Source organism: Zingiber officinale, chromosome 1B, assembly GCF_018446385.1.
Source record: "Zingiber officinale cultivar Zhangliang chromosome 1B, Zo_v1.1, whole genome shotgun sequence".
NCBI classification, from domain to species: domain Eukaryota; kingdom Viridiplantae; phylum Streptophyta; class Magnoliopsida; order Zingiberales; family Zingiberaceae; genus Zingiber; species Zingiber officinale.
This window is the reverse complement of record NC_055986.1, coordinates 169,685,697-169,702,917: the sequence shown is the minus strand read 5'-3', so window position 1 is coordinate 169,702,917 and position 17,221 is coordinate 169,685,697.

Sequence of the window (17,221 nt, the reverse complement as noted above, 5' to 3'; positions counted from 1 at the left end):
CAGATTCCTTCCCTGTCCAATCTGCCACAGGGAATTGTATGTGCACCGCCGGTGGCCTTTATACCACCAAAATCGAAGGTCAAAAAATCTAGCATCCGTCCAGCGTCTTCGTCTCGGCCATCCGGGTGAGCAACTTCTGTCCAATCAGCCCCGAGCGGCCAATGACATATAACGGCAGTACTTCATCTGCCGACTGAGGAGTGGCGCGAGTCTAGCGTTGAATCCCAGCCCCCGAGCACCAGATAATCATCCAAGGGTCGCTCGCCCAAATATGGGCAGATGCCCGAGCCCGTGCAGCAATGATGCCTTCGGGGGCACTCACGGACAGCCACACCCAAATGTCCACTGGGTTAAGTGTTGCATTTTCATAATTTTATCTCCGATCGGCACTTATCTTCTATCGGTTATTTGCAGTATTGGGTGGAGAGTCTGGCCATGTGCCAAAGGCTCGCCTTTTTGGAGGAGGAAGTGAAGAAAATGAAGACGTCGAGCGGCTAGTCATCCACCTCTCAGCAGCAGATGAATGCTGAAGTGGCTAAGCTAAGGGTCGACCTGGAGAAGAGCAACAAGCTTCTAGAAGCCAAGAGGGGAAAAAGCGCAGAGCAGGCCACTCTACTGGCTCGACTCAACAAGCAGATGAGCACGTTTGACGCCAAGATCGAGTCGGCCAGTGCGAGAAAGCTTCGGGCCATCGAAGAGCTCGACCTGAAGAATAGGGAGGCCCGGGCTCTCACCAAAAAACTCAAGGAAGCTGAGGATTTTCTAGTTGCCAAGCGGAACAGTCGGTCGACCGAAGAAGCCGCCCTTCGAGGCCAACTCTCCGTCAAAGATAATGAGTTGGCCACCGCGAAGGACGAGCTGGAGGCCTCCCGAGAGGCTTTGAAGACTTACCAAGATGCCAAGGTCGGCCGGTTCGAGACCTTGAAGAAGAATTACATCCGTTCAGACGCTATCAACGACAAAGTTACCGATCGGGCACTTCACTTGTTCGACCTAGCGATCGACGGGACGATCAACCAACTCAGAGAGGGAGGTTACCTGTTGGCTGCTCTGACCAGCATCATCATCAGTCGGGACAAACTTACTGCATCACTACCTGATGACGCTTTAGATTACCTTAAGTGAGATTGAGAGTTCCTCCCTATAAATTTTTTAAAATTTTAATGAATGCTTGTCCATCCTGCCAAGCTTGATCTCCGTGTATTTGTTTTTTCAATTCGTGGCCTCGTGACTCCTCCGATAGTCCACGATTAGTCTATCCAGTCGATCAATCCGTTTCATTTTCCGAGTTGCTCATTATGATTTTGTGACTTTCCGATTAGTGACTAAGTATTCTGAAGAATAATCCTGAACGGTCGTTATGCTTCTCGGTCGACCATTCGTTATTCCTGAGTTGAGATCGCCTGACCACTTATCGAGACAAGGGTTTAAGGTCGTCGCTCGACCATTGAGGAAGACAAGAGTTTAAGGTCGCTGCTCGATCGTTGATGAAGAATAGGCGAAGACTTGGGTTTAAGGTCACCGTTCGACTGTTGATGAAAAATAGACGAAGACTCAGGTTTAAGGTCGTCGCTCGACCGCTGGCGTAGGCTAGGTTGACTAGCGTTTAAGGTCGCCGCTAGACCATTGTAGCAAATTAGACGAAGTCTAGCATTTAAGGTCGTCGCTCAACCGTTGGGGAAGACCAGGGTTTAAGGTCGTCACTCGACCGTTAATGAAGATAAGAGTTTAAGGTCGCCGCTCGATCGTTGATGCAGACGAGGGTTTAAGATCACCACTCGACCATTAACGAAGACGAGGGTTTAAGGTCATCGCTTGTCCGTTGATGATGACTAGAGTTTAAGGTCGCCGCTCGACCGCTGATGTAGACTAGGATTTAAGGTTGTCACTCGACCGTTGGTGAAGACAAGAGGTTAAGGTCATCGCTCGACTGTTGACGAAGACGAGGGTTTAAGGTCGTCACTCAACCGTTGATGACGACTAGAGTTTAAGGTCACCGCTCAACCGCTGATATAGACCAGGGTTTAAAGTTGTCGCTCGACCGTTAGTGAAGACAAAAGTTTAAGGTCGCCGCTCGACCGCTGATGTAGACCAGGGTTTAAGGTCGTCGCTCGACTATTGAGGGAGATGCATCTCAAGAGGCCTTCACTTTTTATTCATATTTTGCCCTGCATTCGGGAAACATACAAAAATACATGTATTCACTCGTGCACCTCTCATCCGACCCTATAGGGTTGGAGATTATTTGCACTCCATGGCCTCTCGAGCTGCCTTCCCTCTTCATCCTCCAAATAGTATGCGCCCGAGCGGAGCTTTTGCATGGCCTTGAAAGGTCTCGCCCACGGGGCTTCGAGCTTGGTGATGTCATCGACCAGCTTCACTTTCTTCCAGACGAGATCACTGACCTGGAAGGACCTCGGGATCACCCTTCGGTTGTAGTTCTATTTCATCCGTTGCCAGTATGTCGATAGTCGAACAGTTGCTTTCACTCACGTTTCGTCCACCAAGTCGAGCTCCATGAGTCTCCATTCGACGTATCGTATTACTACACCCGATCGGATTCTACTCCGACCTCCACGGGGATGACTGCCTCACCGTCGTATACCAAGCGGAAGGGAGTTACACCGGTCGCCTCCTTCGGGATCGTGCAAAGGGCCCACAACACACTGGGGAGCTCGTCGGCCCAACTGCCTCCAACGTGGTTGAGTCAAGCACGTAAAATTCTGAGGATCTCCCGATTGGCGACTTCGGCTTGTTCGTTTCCCCGGGGGTAGGTCACCGATGTGAAAGTCTGTTGGATGCCATAGCCTTCGCACCACTCTCTGAGCCTCTGACAGGCGAATTGTCTCCCATTATCTGATACGAGCCGGTGTGGGATGCCGAACCAGCATATGATGTTCTGCCAAATGAACTTTATGACCATTTGCTCGATTATTCTTGCAAGTGGCTCGGCTTCCACACACTTTAAGAAGTAGTCCACCGTGACGAAAAGAAATCTCCGCTGACCGGTCGCCATGGGGAAGGGCCCCACGATATCCATGCCCCATTGGTCGAACGAGCAAGATACTGTGGATGCCTTCATTTCATCGGTCGGCCAATGCAAGAGGTTGTGGTACTTTTGGCAAGACAGGCAGGTGGCCATCGTCCGAGTGGCATCTTCTTGGAGGGTTGGCTAGAAATATCCGGCCAGGAGTATCTTCCGAGCTAACACCCGGCCACCCAGATGGCCTCCGCAGGAGCCTTGGTGCACCTCTCGTAAAATGTACTCGACATCTTCCGATCCGATGCATTTGAGTAGAGGCCTGAAGAAGGCTCTCTTATAAAGCTGGTCTCCAATCAAGCTGAACCGTCCAACCCTCTTCTTCAGCAAGCGAGCTTCTTCTAGATCGACAGGTGCGGCTCCCGACCTCAAGAACTCTATCAGGGTCGTTCTCCAGTCGTTGGGAAAGGTTATTCCTTCCATTCGGTCAATATGCGCCACGAGTGAGACCTATTCGATCGGCTGCTCTACGACGACCGACGTCAACAAGCTAGCCAGTTTTGCTAGCTCATCTGCCGCCTGGTTCTCCGATCGAGGGATTTTTTGTATAATGCCCTCTTGAAAGTTAGTTTTCAGCTTCTCGAAGGCTTCCACATAAAGCCTGAGTCGGTCATTGCTTATCTCGAACGTTCCGGATAGTTAATGAATGACAAGCTGGGAGTCCAAGTGGATGAGGACTTTAACGGCTCCCACATACCGAGCTTCCTGTAGGTCGGCTATCAGTGTCTCATACTCTTCTTCGTTATTAGTGGCTCTGTAGTCCAGCCAAACGGAAAGTTGCATCCAGTCTTCTCATGGTGAGATGAGCAATATGCTGAGTCTGCTGCCTTGCCGAGTGCACGAACTGTGCACATATATCTTCCACGTTGCCTCCGGCTCGACATTCTGGACCTCTATGACGAAATCTGCCAAGGCCTTAGCCTTGATTGCCACTCGGGGTTGATATTGTATGTCAAATTCGCTCAGTTTGGTCATCCATTTGATCAGTCTTCCTGATGCCTCGGGGTTGAGGAGAACCCGTCCCAAGAAGTTGTTAGTTAGCACGATGATTGTGTGCGCTAGGAAGTACGGATAAAGCCTCCGAGCGAGAAGAATCAAAGCATAAGCAAAATTTTCAAGACCGGTGTAGCGAGACTCTGCATCCTTCAATATATGACTCAAAAAGTATACAGGCTACTGTTCTTGGACGTTCTACCGAACTAGAGCCGATCCAACGTCATGTTCATTGGATGATAGATAAATCCAAAGTGGCTCACCAACAACCAGCTTGCCCAATACAAGAAAGGAGTTAAGATATTCCTTAAGCTCTCCTAATGTCCGATCGTACTCGGCATCCCACTGAAATTTTGTAGCTCGGCGAAGCACTTTGAAGAATGGCAGGCTCCGGTCGGATGACTTGATATGAATCTGGACAGTGTCGTGATCCGACCGGTCAGCCGTTAAGCTTCCTTCAAGTTCTGAGGCGGCGACATGTCTTGCAAAGCTTTGACCTTGCTCGAATTAGTTTCAATGCCCCGCTTGGTGACGATGTAACCCAGGAAGCGACCATTCTTCACGTCAAACAGACACTTGCCTGGGTTCAGTTTTATTCCATAGGTCCTCAGCGTTCAGCAGGTCTTGTTGATATATGTGCATAGGTCATCAGCTCGGAGTGATTTAATTAATATGTCGTTGACGTATACCTCCATATTACGGAACCGATCTACCGTCGGAACACCTTGTTCATCAGCCTCTGGTAAGTGGCTCCGACGTTCTTAAGTTCGAACGACATGACGTTGTAGTAGTATATTCCGTCAGTCGTAATGAAGTTGACCTTCTCTTGGTCTTCGCGGGCGAGTGACACTTGGTGATACCCTTGGTATGCGTCGAGCATGCAGATCAGCTCGTAACCCGCCGTTGAGTCCACCGTCTGGTCTATCCTGGGCAACGGATAGAAGTATTTTGGGCACGCCTTGTTCAAATCGCGGAAGTCAATGCAAACCCGTCATTTATTGCCTGGCTTGGAGACTAACACGACATTGGCTAGCCAGCTCGGGAATTGAACTTTCCTAATATGGTCGGCCTCCAGCAATTTCTTTATCTCTGCCCAGATGATCAAATTTTTCTCTGCGCTAAAGTCCCTCTTTCTTTGTTTCACCGGTCGAGCGTCCGGTCGGACATGAAGCTCATGCTGAGCCACGCTCGGGGAGATACCAGGGAGCTCGTGTGTCGACCATGCGAACACATCATAATTTTGTATAAGTAGGCGATCAACTCTGCCTTATTCTCCACCTCCAGGTCGGCGACAATAAAAGTTGTTGCTTCCACTCGGCCGGGGTGGATCTGAACCTCGCTCTTTTCTTCGTACACCAATGTAGGAGGTTTTTCAGTGATCGTGTTTACCTCCAAGCACGGATTCTTCCGAGCACTTCTTACTTCGGCCTTGACCATCTCGACATAGCATCGTCGAGCGGCCAGTTGATCGTCTTTGACTTCACCCATCCAATCATCCATCGGTAACTTGATTTTTTGGCAGTAAGTAGACACCACCGCCCAGAACTTGTTGAGGGCTGGTCGGCCCAAAATGACGTTGCAGGCCGATGGTGCGTCCACCACGATGAAGTTCGTGGTTCTGGTTCTCCTTAGTGGCTCATCCCCGAGTGAGATGGCCAATCGGACTTGTCCGAGTGGCAGTACTTCGTTGCCCGTAAAACAATCGTCATGGGAAGCAACTCCTTTCAATCTGAAGATGATGTTCATCAAACTCCCTGTATCAACAAAAGTTCGGTGAATAATGTAATTAGTAATTACCGCCCGGAGGATCAGCGCGTCATCGTGAGGGATCTCCACTCCCTCCAAATCGTTGGGGTCGAAGCTGATCTGGGGCCCTTCGGCCTTCTCATTGCTGCACCCTACCGCATGGATCTCCAACCGTCGAGCGTTAGACTTCCTGGCCCTATTGGAGTCGTCGTCGATCGGCCCTCCGGCGATCATGCATATTTCTCCTCGGGGTGCGTTGCTTCTATTTTCTTCTTCCCGAGCGGAGGGTCTACTTCGCTCAGTCGGGACTCGGGAGGGGTCAGTGTCATCCTTCCACTAATGTCGATGGTGCCGCTCGGGCACCCTTCTTTTGTCCTCTCGCAGCCCAGTAGATGGATGTCTTTATCACCGATCGGGAGAAGGAGATTGGCAGTGGTATCCTCTTGGAGTCAATCAGCTGACGATTGGTATTAGGTTGTGGCAATAACGCGTGTTATGGGGCGTCGACTGGTGGAAAGAACAGAACATCGACGTCCACACCTTGCCTTTTGCCACCTTCTGCCGACCGTAAATCACATGTTGCACGGCATGTGTCCTAGTCTCCTGGTGTGGTCGAGGGTTTGGTCGGCGCTGATGGCTGCTTGATGGTCGGCGCTCGGTCGGTGCCGAGGGTTTGGTCAACGCCTCTTTTCTTCTGGCCGCTTGGGCTTCTTCCACATTTATATATTCGTTGGCCTTCTTAAGCATGTGGTCAAAGTCCCTGGGCGGCTTCGTGATGAGCGATCAGAATAAATCTCCCTCGACGAGCCCCTGAGTGAAGGCATTCATCATTGTCTCGGATGAGACCGAGGGGATGTCCATGGCTACCTGATTGAAACGTTGTATGTAGGCTCGGAGTGTTTCTTTTAATCCTTGCTTCAGGGAGAAGATGTTGACACTCGTCTTCTGATAGCACCGGCTGCTAGCAAAATGATATAAGAAGGCAGCTCGGAAGTCCTTGAAGCTGCATATAGATCCTTCCGTCAATCATCTGAACCAATGATGCGCCGATCTGGAGAAGGTAGTAAGAAAGACTCTGCATTTTACCCCATCTGTATACTGGTGCAGCATGGCTTCATTATCGAACATATCCAGATGATCATATGGATCGGTCGATCCATGGCATGTATCGATCGTCAGCGGGGTATAGTGTCTGGGCAGAGGGTCTTGTAAGATCTCCTTGGAGAACTGTCGATTGATCCGTTCAGGCGACACGTTGCTTCGGGGCACCTTGCCTTTTCGTGCGTCTCAAACAGGCGCGTTGTATGAAGATGATCCTCATTCCTGATTTGCTTGGGCTATTTCTGAGGGGGTTTGAAACAAGGCACAATGGAAGGGGATCAGTGTGGGTAGCGCTTCCTCCTGTGTGCCGGTCGGCCTTCTATTCTGCCCTCATACGGAGATTTGCTCCGCTCGGTCTTCCCGCCCCACTCGTCTCCCGGCTGCCAATATCCCAGGCTGCGGCGCTAGTCGATCGGTTAACGCTTGTTATTACTGATGCTCGATCATCTTTGCCGCTCGAGCTTGCACGAGCATGTCGAGCCCTTCTTGGGTGAGCATCACAGTGATGAGTCGTCCAGCGTCCTCCATCTTTTTGGCTCGGATGCAGGTTAAGTTCCCACAGACGGCGCCAAATATAATCTTGTCTGAAAGTCAAAGAGATGGAAACCTGTGGATGTGGCACTCCCACTGACTGTCGGTAGACTCCGCTCCGACCTGCAACACAGATGATGTCAGTGCCGAGCCAGGGAAGGAGTCCCCGGCGTTGGCCCTCCGATGCTCAAGTCAGTCACTGGCGATGAAGTAGAAGGCAAAGCAACGAGAACAATGAATAGTAGCAACAGTGTATTGCGCATACCTCCGTCGATGCTTGGACCCCCCTTTATATAGAGCTCCTGTAGCGCACGTGCACACTTCCCAAGGCAAGCACGCTTCCCCAAGTTTTCCTTGAAAAGACTTATCAATAAAGTGTTCATGACACAGTACCTTAACAGGTCGAGTATATCTTCGAAATTACAGTGGAAGCTTCCGCCGTATGATCTTCTGGTTGTCCATGCCCGGTGTTGGCAGTATTAACTCCCAAAAGGATGTCGCTGGATACTAGAGAGAGAGTATGCTGCTAGGCCGAGCAGGTTGACCGCTCAATAGAAACTTCGCTATTCTTGTATCTCATCCGCTCGCCCGAAGCCTGACCGTGCTTGTACCACGTTCGCTCGGTCGTATTTCACTATATTTGTGTCGCGTCCTGCTATCCAGCCAAGTGAGGTAGCCGCTCGGCAGAAGTTGAGCTCTGCCAATGTCGAAGCCTGCTGCTTGGTCGAGTGTGGTAGCCGCTCAGCCGAAGTTCCGCTCTGCCAATGTCGAGCTCTGCAGCCTGGCTGAGCGGGGTAGTCATTCGATCTCACTTCTGCACATCGTCTTCTCCTCCGTTGGGTGTCCCATACTGCATTGAGTGTCGGTCATTTAATAGCTCCTCGTATCGAAGGCGGGATCGTACCTGGACCTTCCCCCCCCCCCCCCTCCTTCGATCAGGGCATGTTTGTCCGACCGGTCGGTGCTATCTGCGCGTGGACCGCCTTAATTTTGACCTCCATTGTAGCAACTACCCTCCGTGGGGTGAGACTCTTCCTTATTACAGCATCATATAAAATATTATAACAACTATAATTTTATAATTACTATAATACATACTTAAATCGCTATATTTCTACCATTCAAGTCGTAACATCTACAAAACTATATTAAACATCTACAAAACAATAGTTACAATAAAAACTATAACATGAATTCTTATCATTCACATCATAACAATTATAAAATACTAACAGCCACCATACAAATTTAACATGCTCATCTAAGAGTAATGATATGCATAAAGAGTCCCCTCTGATGGATCTAGTGACTAGCACATGAGGTGTTATCATCATGAGGTCTGGGCATCAAATCTTGGTAAAACCGAGATAAATACCTCCCTTATGTGCTAGTCACTATTTCAAAGGCTAGTAGCCGTTCGTGATTTACCTCCTCTATGTTGACTTTTAGATGGATTGACGGGAGCACTGGGGGTGAACGTATTCATCTTTTACCATAATAATATGTATAAGGAGAATTATTAAGAAAATATTACACGTAAATTCATGATGTACTATTTCACTTTTTATGAATCCCATTATTTTATAAATTTATCCTTGAATTTTTTCTTAAAATTTTTTGGTTGAGCATATCATTTTTCCTCATTCTAATATTCACACGGCCAATCAGTTCAAAACTCAGATGGAAAATAAAATATTAAACCGTACAAAAATAATAATTAAATAATTATACATGATTGAAAAATAAAACATCCTTTTGATTAAAAAAAATAACAGTGATCACTCTGATGATTTGAAGAAAAAAAACAGCTTTTTGATGTTTACCTGTATATAGGAATAATTTATCTCCATGAATAATTTAAAACAAAATGACTTAAACGGGACTAATTTATCTCATGCATTTTACACAAGTCACACCATTGTTTCACACACAATGGAACAATCTAATGATGTTGGACTCCGTTGTTATTTTAATATGATTAATTAATATATGTTAGGTTTTGTTTGATTTTAATTTTTGTATCTAAGTGTGTAGGAGCTTAGGATCATAAAAAGTCGAGCAGAAGACGCAGCTAACGATAAGGATGACACGAGAAGAGAACTGACGGGCTCAGTGCATCCGAGGGACAAAAAGGCTACGAAAGAGTATACCTGTGGACAAGAAGAACGTACACGACGTTCGAGGGACGAGAAGCCGGAGCGAAAGTCTACTCAAAGAAAAGGTCGGAAATTGGGTTCGGGTAAGCCCTATTCCAATGGCCGAAATCACCCAGGAGATTGCAATAGCAAAGGAGTGAAATGGAACTGCAAGTGCTGCTGGAGGCGCCTTCAAAAGCTGTTGAAGGCGCCTCTGCGCCTTCTGTGGAAGGCACCTTCCATGACTAGAAGGTGTCTTCGATGAATAGAATGAAGCCATGGAAGGCGCCTTCGGCTAGTCAAACTAGACGTTGGCAGTGGATAAAGCTTTATCCACTGTGCCTCGCTGGAGCGCCCTCCAACCCCTTTTGAGGCGCCTTCAGCCTTCGGATAAAATTTTTCAGGGGCTATAAAAAGGCCCCTGGACCTAGGAAATATGTATCAACTCTAGTTTTCATTTTCTAGCACATTCCTGAGCATTTGAAGGGTGTAACAGGCTTCTCTGCCTATACAAAGGAGATCTTTCAGTGCTCTCTTTTGTCTTGGATTAACAACCACCTAAGTTGTAACCAAGTAATTCCTTTGTGTTAGAACCTTCGGATAGCGGCTAGAGAGGGGGTGTGAATAGCCGACCTCAAATTATCGTTTCTTCCTACAATTTAGGTTGGCGCAGCGGAAATACAATGTAGAAACGAAAGTGGAGAAGATCAAACCTCAAACACGATGATGTAACGAGGTTCGGAGATGATACTCCTACTCCTCGACGTGTCCGTAAGGTGGACAAAGCCTATCAATCCGTCGGTGGATGAGACCCCGGATAACCAGCTAATATGAACTCCTTCTGGGTGGAGAAATCTCGCCACAATCTCTCTTGCAATAGCAAGAATGGAGTACAACTAATAGAGAAATAAAACAAGAACAATATAAATGTAAAAACACTTTGCTTGCCTTCTCGTCGACTGGAGTTCGATGAAGCAGCAACTTCACGATGTCAACAGCAGCTGATCACCCAGTCGAGGGAAGCTCACACGAAGCTTCAGGAATAGGGAGCTCAGCAAAGCTCAGATCGCAAGAGTGAGGAAGAGCAAGAACTAGCAGTCCCTGTAGAGGCCCTCAGCATCTGATTTATATCTGCACCTGCGAAGAAGAAGACAAAGAAGAATCCAGAAATCTAGCCGTTGAGTCACAACGGCTAAGCCTGGACCGATCAGACTCCATCCTGATCGGTCCAGGAGGACCCTGATCGGTCTGTGGACTGATCAGGCCCTAGGCTGATCGGTCCCCAGACCGATCAACCAACTCTCTGTGAGAGTTGGCTTCGAAGCCTGATCGGTCTGTGGACCGATTAAGCTATAGGTGGATTGGTCCACAGACCGATCCCCCTACCTTTTTCTGCCTCCTGATTGTTTCCTGATCGGTCTGCAGACCGATCAGTTAACCCACAGAAACATTCTGTTTGGTTACTGATCGGTCACCAGACCGATCCAAACAATCAGAGTATCACTGAATCGGTCACCAGACCGATCCAATGCCTTAGAGCTTCCCAGCCCTAAACCCTAAAGCCTTCCCGGTCTAGAGAATGAGCTACCGAGCCCTCTCTGACCTAGTCCGGAGAACGAGCTACCGAGTCCTCTCCGACTTCCACGTTCAGTCCAGAGAACGAGCTACCGAGCCCTCTCCGACTTCATCCGGTCCAGAGAACGAGCTCCCGAGCCCTCTCCAACTTCATCCAGTCCAAAGAACGAGCTACCGAGCCCTCTCTGACCTAGTCTGGAGAACGAGCTACCGAGCCCTCTCCGACTTCGTCCGGTCCAACCGAGCCCTCTCGACCTAGTCCGGAGAACGAGCTACGTAGCCCTCTCCGACTTCCACGTCCGGTCGAGAACGAGCTACCGAGCCCTCTCGACCTAGTCCGGAGAACGAGCTACCGAGCCCTCTCCGACTTCATCCGGTCCGAGAACGAGCTCGAGCCCTCTCGGCCTAGTCAGGAGGCGAACTACCGAGCCCTCTCCGACTTCGTGCCCGGAGAACGAGCTCCCAGCCCCCTCTGACCTAGTCCGGAGAACGAGCTGCCGAACCCTCTCCGACTTCCCATGCCAAGCTTCCATACTTGGACTTCTCCCGTGCCAAGCTCCCTGCTTGGACTTTTCCGTGCCAAGTCTCCATACTTGGACTTTTCCCGTGCCAAGCTCCCTGCTTGGACTTTTCCGTGCCAAGTCTCCATACTTGGACTTTTCCCCGTGCCAAGCTCCCTGCTTGGACTTTTCCGTGCCAAGTCTCCATACTTGGACTTTTCCCGTGCCAAGTCTCCATACTTGGACTTTTCCGGTGCCAAGTCTCCATACTTGGACTTTACCGAATCAAGTCAACTCAAGTCGGGTCAACCAGGTCAACCTTGACCGAAGGTTGCACCCACAATCTCCCAAGTTTGTATTCTTGTCAAACATCAAGATACAACTTTTCTATTCTCGTCAAACATCAAAATACAACTCGAGTCAGGTCAACTCGAGTCGGGTCAACCTTGACCTAAGGTTGCACCAACAATCTCTCCCTTTTTGATGTTTGACAAAAATCATAATCAAGTTAGGTTAACCCGATAACCTAACTTAGGTTTTCCAATAGTTCTCCAATTAATGTTCTTCCTTGAACATTCTCCCCAAACTCCAATGTTCTTCCTTGAACATTCTCTAGACATTTCTCCCCCTTTTTGATACACATCAAAAAGAGTGAATCAAGGTTAAGAGTTTCTTCCTAATGAAAGTCCCATACCTTTCATTGAAACCCTTAATTTCCCCCTTGATACTAAAGACAATAATCAACTTAGTGATAATCCCATATCACTAATCTTGACGAGTAAAAATTCCCCCTAAAAGTCAACTACCGCTTGACCAATAGGTAAAACTCCCCCTAAAGGTCAACTCCCCCTTGACCATTGCACCAACAATGTCTTGGAGAGTTTCAACCCTATAGAAATCTAAAACACCAACTTCCACAGCTGAAATTTCAGACAATCAGTCGAAAATCAGCATTTTGGCACGCTCTGATCGGTCACCAGACCGATCAGAACTCCTCTGGATCGATCCAGTGACCGATCCTGGATCGGTCCAGTGACCGATCCACACTACTCTGGACCGATCAGGCTCTTCTCTGATCGGTCCACAACTCTCTGATAAGAGTTCTGAATTTTTTTTCCTTCCCGAAATTCAGAAACCCCTAAAAAATTACAGAAAATTCCAAAAATTATAAAATTTTGAGGATACATTCCTCATAACATATATTATCATGGAAAAATAGTTTTCTATGAAAATAACTTCCATTTTTAAATCTTGATACAAAGTTTGAAAAACTTTGAAATAGCTCAAGGTTAATCCATCTTTGTATCAACTTGCTCAATGATGAATGCTATCACTAGAAAAGCTTCATCAAGGTTTTTCAAATCAATTTTGAAATGATTTTAAACCATTCAATTTAGGACCACAATCTTAGGGCTAAATGTACATGACTTGTACACAAGCTTTCCCTATGATCCTCAATTTCGAATTAGGCTCATCTAGGTACAAGAACTATGCACATTGATCCTAACTCATAATCCTAATATCTCACACACATCTAAGGTGTATCAAACACATCCAAGTCAATTTTGATGTGAGATATGGGTTTAGGTCATCTTAAGCTAAGTTCTCATGCATTTTCTAAACAACAATTTGATTTCCATATCAAATTGAGTTTTTATCCTTAAATCAATTTAATTGATCATAAATGCAAGAGATGATGACATGACATAAAATAATATCATAAGTGAAAACATGTGTCAATGTCATGATGTCATGTCATAAAGTATGAAACTTAAATAAGGCATGACATATAACTAACCTAAGCATTATCATGACATTTCAAATGATAGTAAATTAGATATGATGTCATGACATGGCATATGGCAAACAATATATGGCAAATAACATATAAAGGTATAGAAAATACCTAATTCTAGCTTTAGTTGCCATTTTTGATAATTTTGATCATTTTGCCATAAATTCTATATTCCTAAGTGTAATAGATCTAAAATCATATACTAAAGATTTTTAGATCACTATGTGCCAATTAGATTGATCCTAGAAAATTCCTCAAATGTGGTTGGCACATCCTAATCACCTTAGGAATAATTTTTAATTTCATTTTCAAGGCTTGATTACACCTTGAATATTCCTAAAATGTCACCTTTTACCATGATTAGGTTAACTACCTATCCAAATAAGATGGGCACATCCTAAACCATCTAGCGTGATGAAATCACGCTCCTAGGAACCCAAAACCTATTTGAGCTCATTGGGTTCACTAAATACTCACTAGGGATGACTTCCCTAGCAACCCTCCTAATAACCCTCCTAGGCTTTAAAGCCTTGGTCATTTGAGACTCATCAAGATCAACTCTAGGGGTGACTCCCCTTGTGACCTTGGTGATGGTCTTCCTAGCCCTAGATCTTGTTCCATAATCGAATGGAACATTATGATAAGTGGGCTTGACCACTTGAGACTTAGGTTTGTGACCCAAACCTCTCATGTCCTTGGGCTTTGATTTTTGACCCTTAGACCCTAGAGTTGGCTTTTCCAAATTCTTAAGAGTCTTTTCTAAAGTGTCAAGTCTTGACCTCAAGACTTGATTTCCCTTCTCTAATACCTCAAGCTTTAATTTTCCATTTTTCTTTGAGGTATTCCTAGGCATATGTCTAGTTGTTTTGGGATTCCTACCTAGGTTTTCCTTAACCTTAGATGAATTAATTCTAGGGTTGGTACTTCTAGTATTGTCCTTATCTAGACTAACATGTTTGGCACCTAAGCACATGTATCGGTTTCTATAGTTATCATGCTTATCATTATTGACAAATGCAATAAAGCTACTAGCATGTTTCTTATTAGAATTGCAATAATGTGCCATAAAAGATACCTTAGGGTTTGCCTTAGCTCCCCCCATAGATGTGCTTGGTCTCTTGTCCTTGTGAGGTTGCCTCCCCCTTGGACATTGACTCCTATAATGTCCCCTTTGCTTGCATTGGAAGCACACCACGTGCTCCTTGCCCTTGCGTCTCGGGACTCCGACTTCCTTGACTTTTGGTGCCAGTGGAGTCTTCCTAATCCTCTTTGGACATTTACTCTTGTAATGCCCATATTCCCTACACTCAAAGCACATTATATGTAATTTACTTGAAATTAAGTTGCTTGAGTTACCTAGGGTTGAGGATGAACATAAACTCTCTTCTTCATCCCTTCCGGAGGTAGAGGCTTCTTCTTGCACCAATCTTGATGAAGAACTCTCCTCCTCTTCTTCCTTAGATGCTGAGTAGCCCTCAACTTCTAATTCCATACCTCCATGATGTGAGCTACTTGGCTCACTTGACTCCTCTTCATGACTTGAATTGGAGCTCTCCTCATGGAACTTAGCCAAGTTGTTCCACAACTCCTTGGCATCGTTGTATCCACCTATCTTACACAAGATATCATTAGGTAATGAAAATTCAAGGATTTTCGTTACCTCGTCGTTGATTGTGGATTGGTGGATTTGTTCCTTCGTCCACTTCTTCTTCTCGAGAGGTTCTCCCTTTTTATCCACCGGAGGAGTAAAACCTACTCGTACACAATTCCAATTCACTAGGTTAGTCATAAGAAAATACTTCATTCTTACCTTCCAATACGCGAAGTCGTCGCGATCGTAGAAGGGTGGAATCATGATGTCTTCTCCAAGTAGATCCATTCTCTAGCTTGTGCTCCCCCGGGTGTTAATCCGACGAAGAGCAACCTTGCTCTGATACCACTTGTTAGGACATTCGGATAGCGGCTAGAGAGGGGGGGTGTGAATAGCCGACCTCAAATTATCGTTTCTTCATACAATTTAGGTTAGCGCAGCGGAAATACAATGTAGAAACGAAAGTGGAGAAGATCAAACCTCAAACACGATGATGTAATGAGGTTCGGAGATGATACTCCTACTCCTCGGCGTGTCCGTAAGGTGGACGAAGCCTATCAATCCGTCGGTGGATGAGACCCCGGATAACCAGCTAATATGAACTCCTTCTGGGTGGAGAAACCTCGCCACAATCTCTCTTGCAACAGCAAGAATGGAGTACAACCAATAGAGAAAGAAAACAAGAACAATATAAATGTAAAAACACTTTGCTTGCCTTCTCGTCGACTGGAGTTCGATGAAGCAGCAACTTCACGATGTCAACAGCAGCTGATCACCCAGTCGAGGGAAGCTCACACGAAGCTTCAGGAATAGGGAGCTCAGCAAAGCTCAGATCGTAAGAGTGAGGAAGAGCAAGAACTAGCAGTCCCTGTAGAGGCCCTCAGCATCTGATTTATATCTGCACCTGCGAAGAAGAAGACAAAGAAGAATCCAGAAATCTAGCCGTTGAGTCACAACGGCTAAGCCTGGACCGATCAGGCTCCATCCTGATCGGTCCAGGAGGACCCTGATCGGTCTGTGGACCGATCAGGCCCTAGGCTGATCGGTCCCCAGACCGATCAACCAACTCTCTGTGAGAGTTGGCTTCGAAGCCTGATCGGTCTGTGGACCGATCAGGCTATAGGTGGATCGGTCCACAGACCGATCCCCCTACCTTCTCTGCCTCCTGATCGTTTCCTGATCGGTCTGCAGACCGATCAGTTAACCCACAGAAACATTCTGTTTGGTTACTGATCGGTCACCAGACCGATCCAGACAATCAGAGTATCACTGGATCGGTCACCAGACCGATCCAATGCCTTAGAGCTTCCCAGCCCTAAACCCTAAAGCCTTCCCGGTCTAGAGAACGAGCTACCGAGCCCTCTCTGACCTAGTCCGGAGAACGAGCTACCGAGTCCTCTCCGACTTCCACGTTCGGTCCAGAGAACGAGCTACCGAGCCCTCTCTGACTTAGTCCGGAGAAAGAGCTACCGAGCCCTCTCCGACTTCATCCGGTCCAGAGAACGAGCTCCCGAGCCCTCTCCAACTTCATCCAGTCCAGAGAACGAGCTACCGAGCCCTCTCTGACCTAGTCTGGAGAACGAGCTACCGAGCCCTCTCCGACTTCGTCCGGTCCAGAGAACGAGCTACCGAGCCCTCTCTGACCTAGTCCGGAGAACGAGCTACCGAGCCCTCTCCGACTTCCACGTCCGGTCCAAAGAATGAGCTACCGAGCCCTCTCTGACCTAGTCTGGAGAACGAGCTACCGATCCCTCTCCGACTTCATCCGGTCCAGAGAACGAGCTACCGAGCCCTCTCTGACCTAGTCCGGAGAACGAGCTACCGAGCCCTCTCCGACTTCGTCTGGTCCAGAGAACGAGCTTCCCGAGCCCTCTTTGACCTAGTCCGGAGAACGAGCTGCCGAGCCCTATCCGACTTCCCATGCCAAGCTTCCATACTTGGACTTCTCCCGTGCCAAGCTCCCTGCTTGGACTTTTCCGTGCCAAGTCTCCATACTTGGACTTTTCCCGTGCCAAGCTCCCTGCTTGGACTTTTCCGTGCCAAGTCTCCATACTTGGACTTTTCCCCGTGCCAAGCTCCCTGCTTGGACTTTTCCGTGCCAAGTCTCCATACTTGGACTTTACCGAATCAAGTCAACTCAAGTCGGGTCAACCAGGTCAACCTTGACTGAAGATTGCACCCACAATCTCCCAAGTTTGTATTCTTGTCAAACAT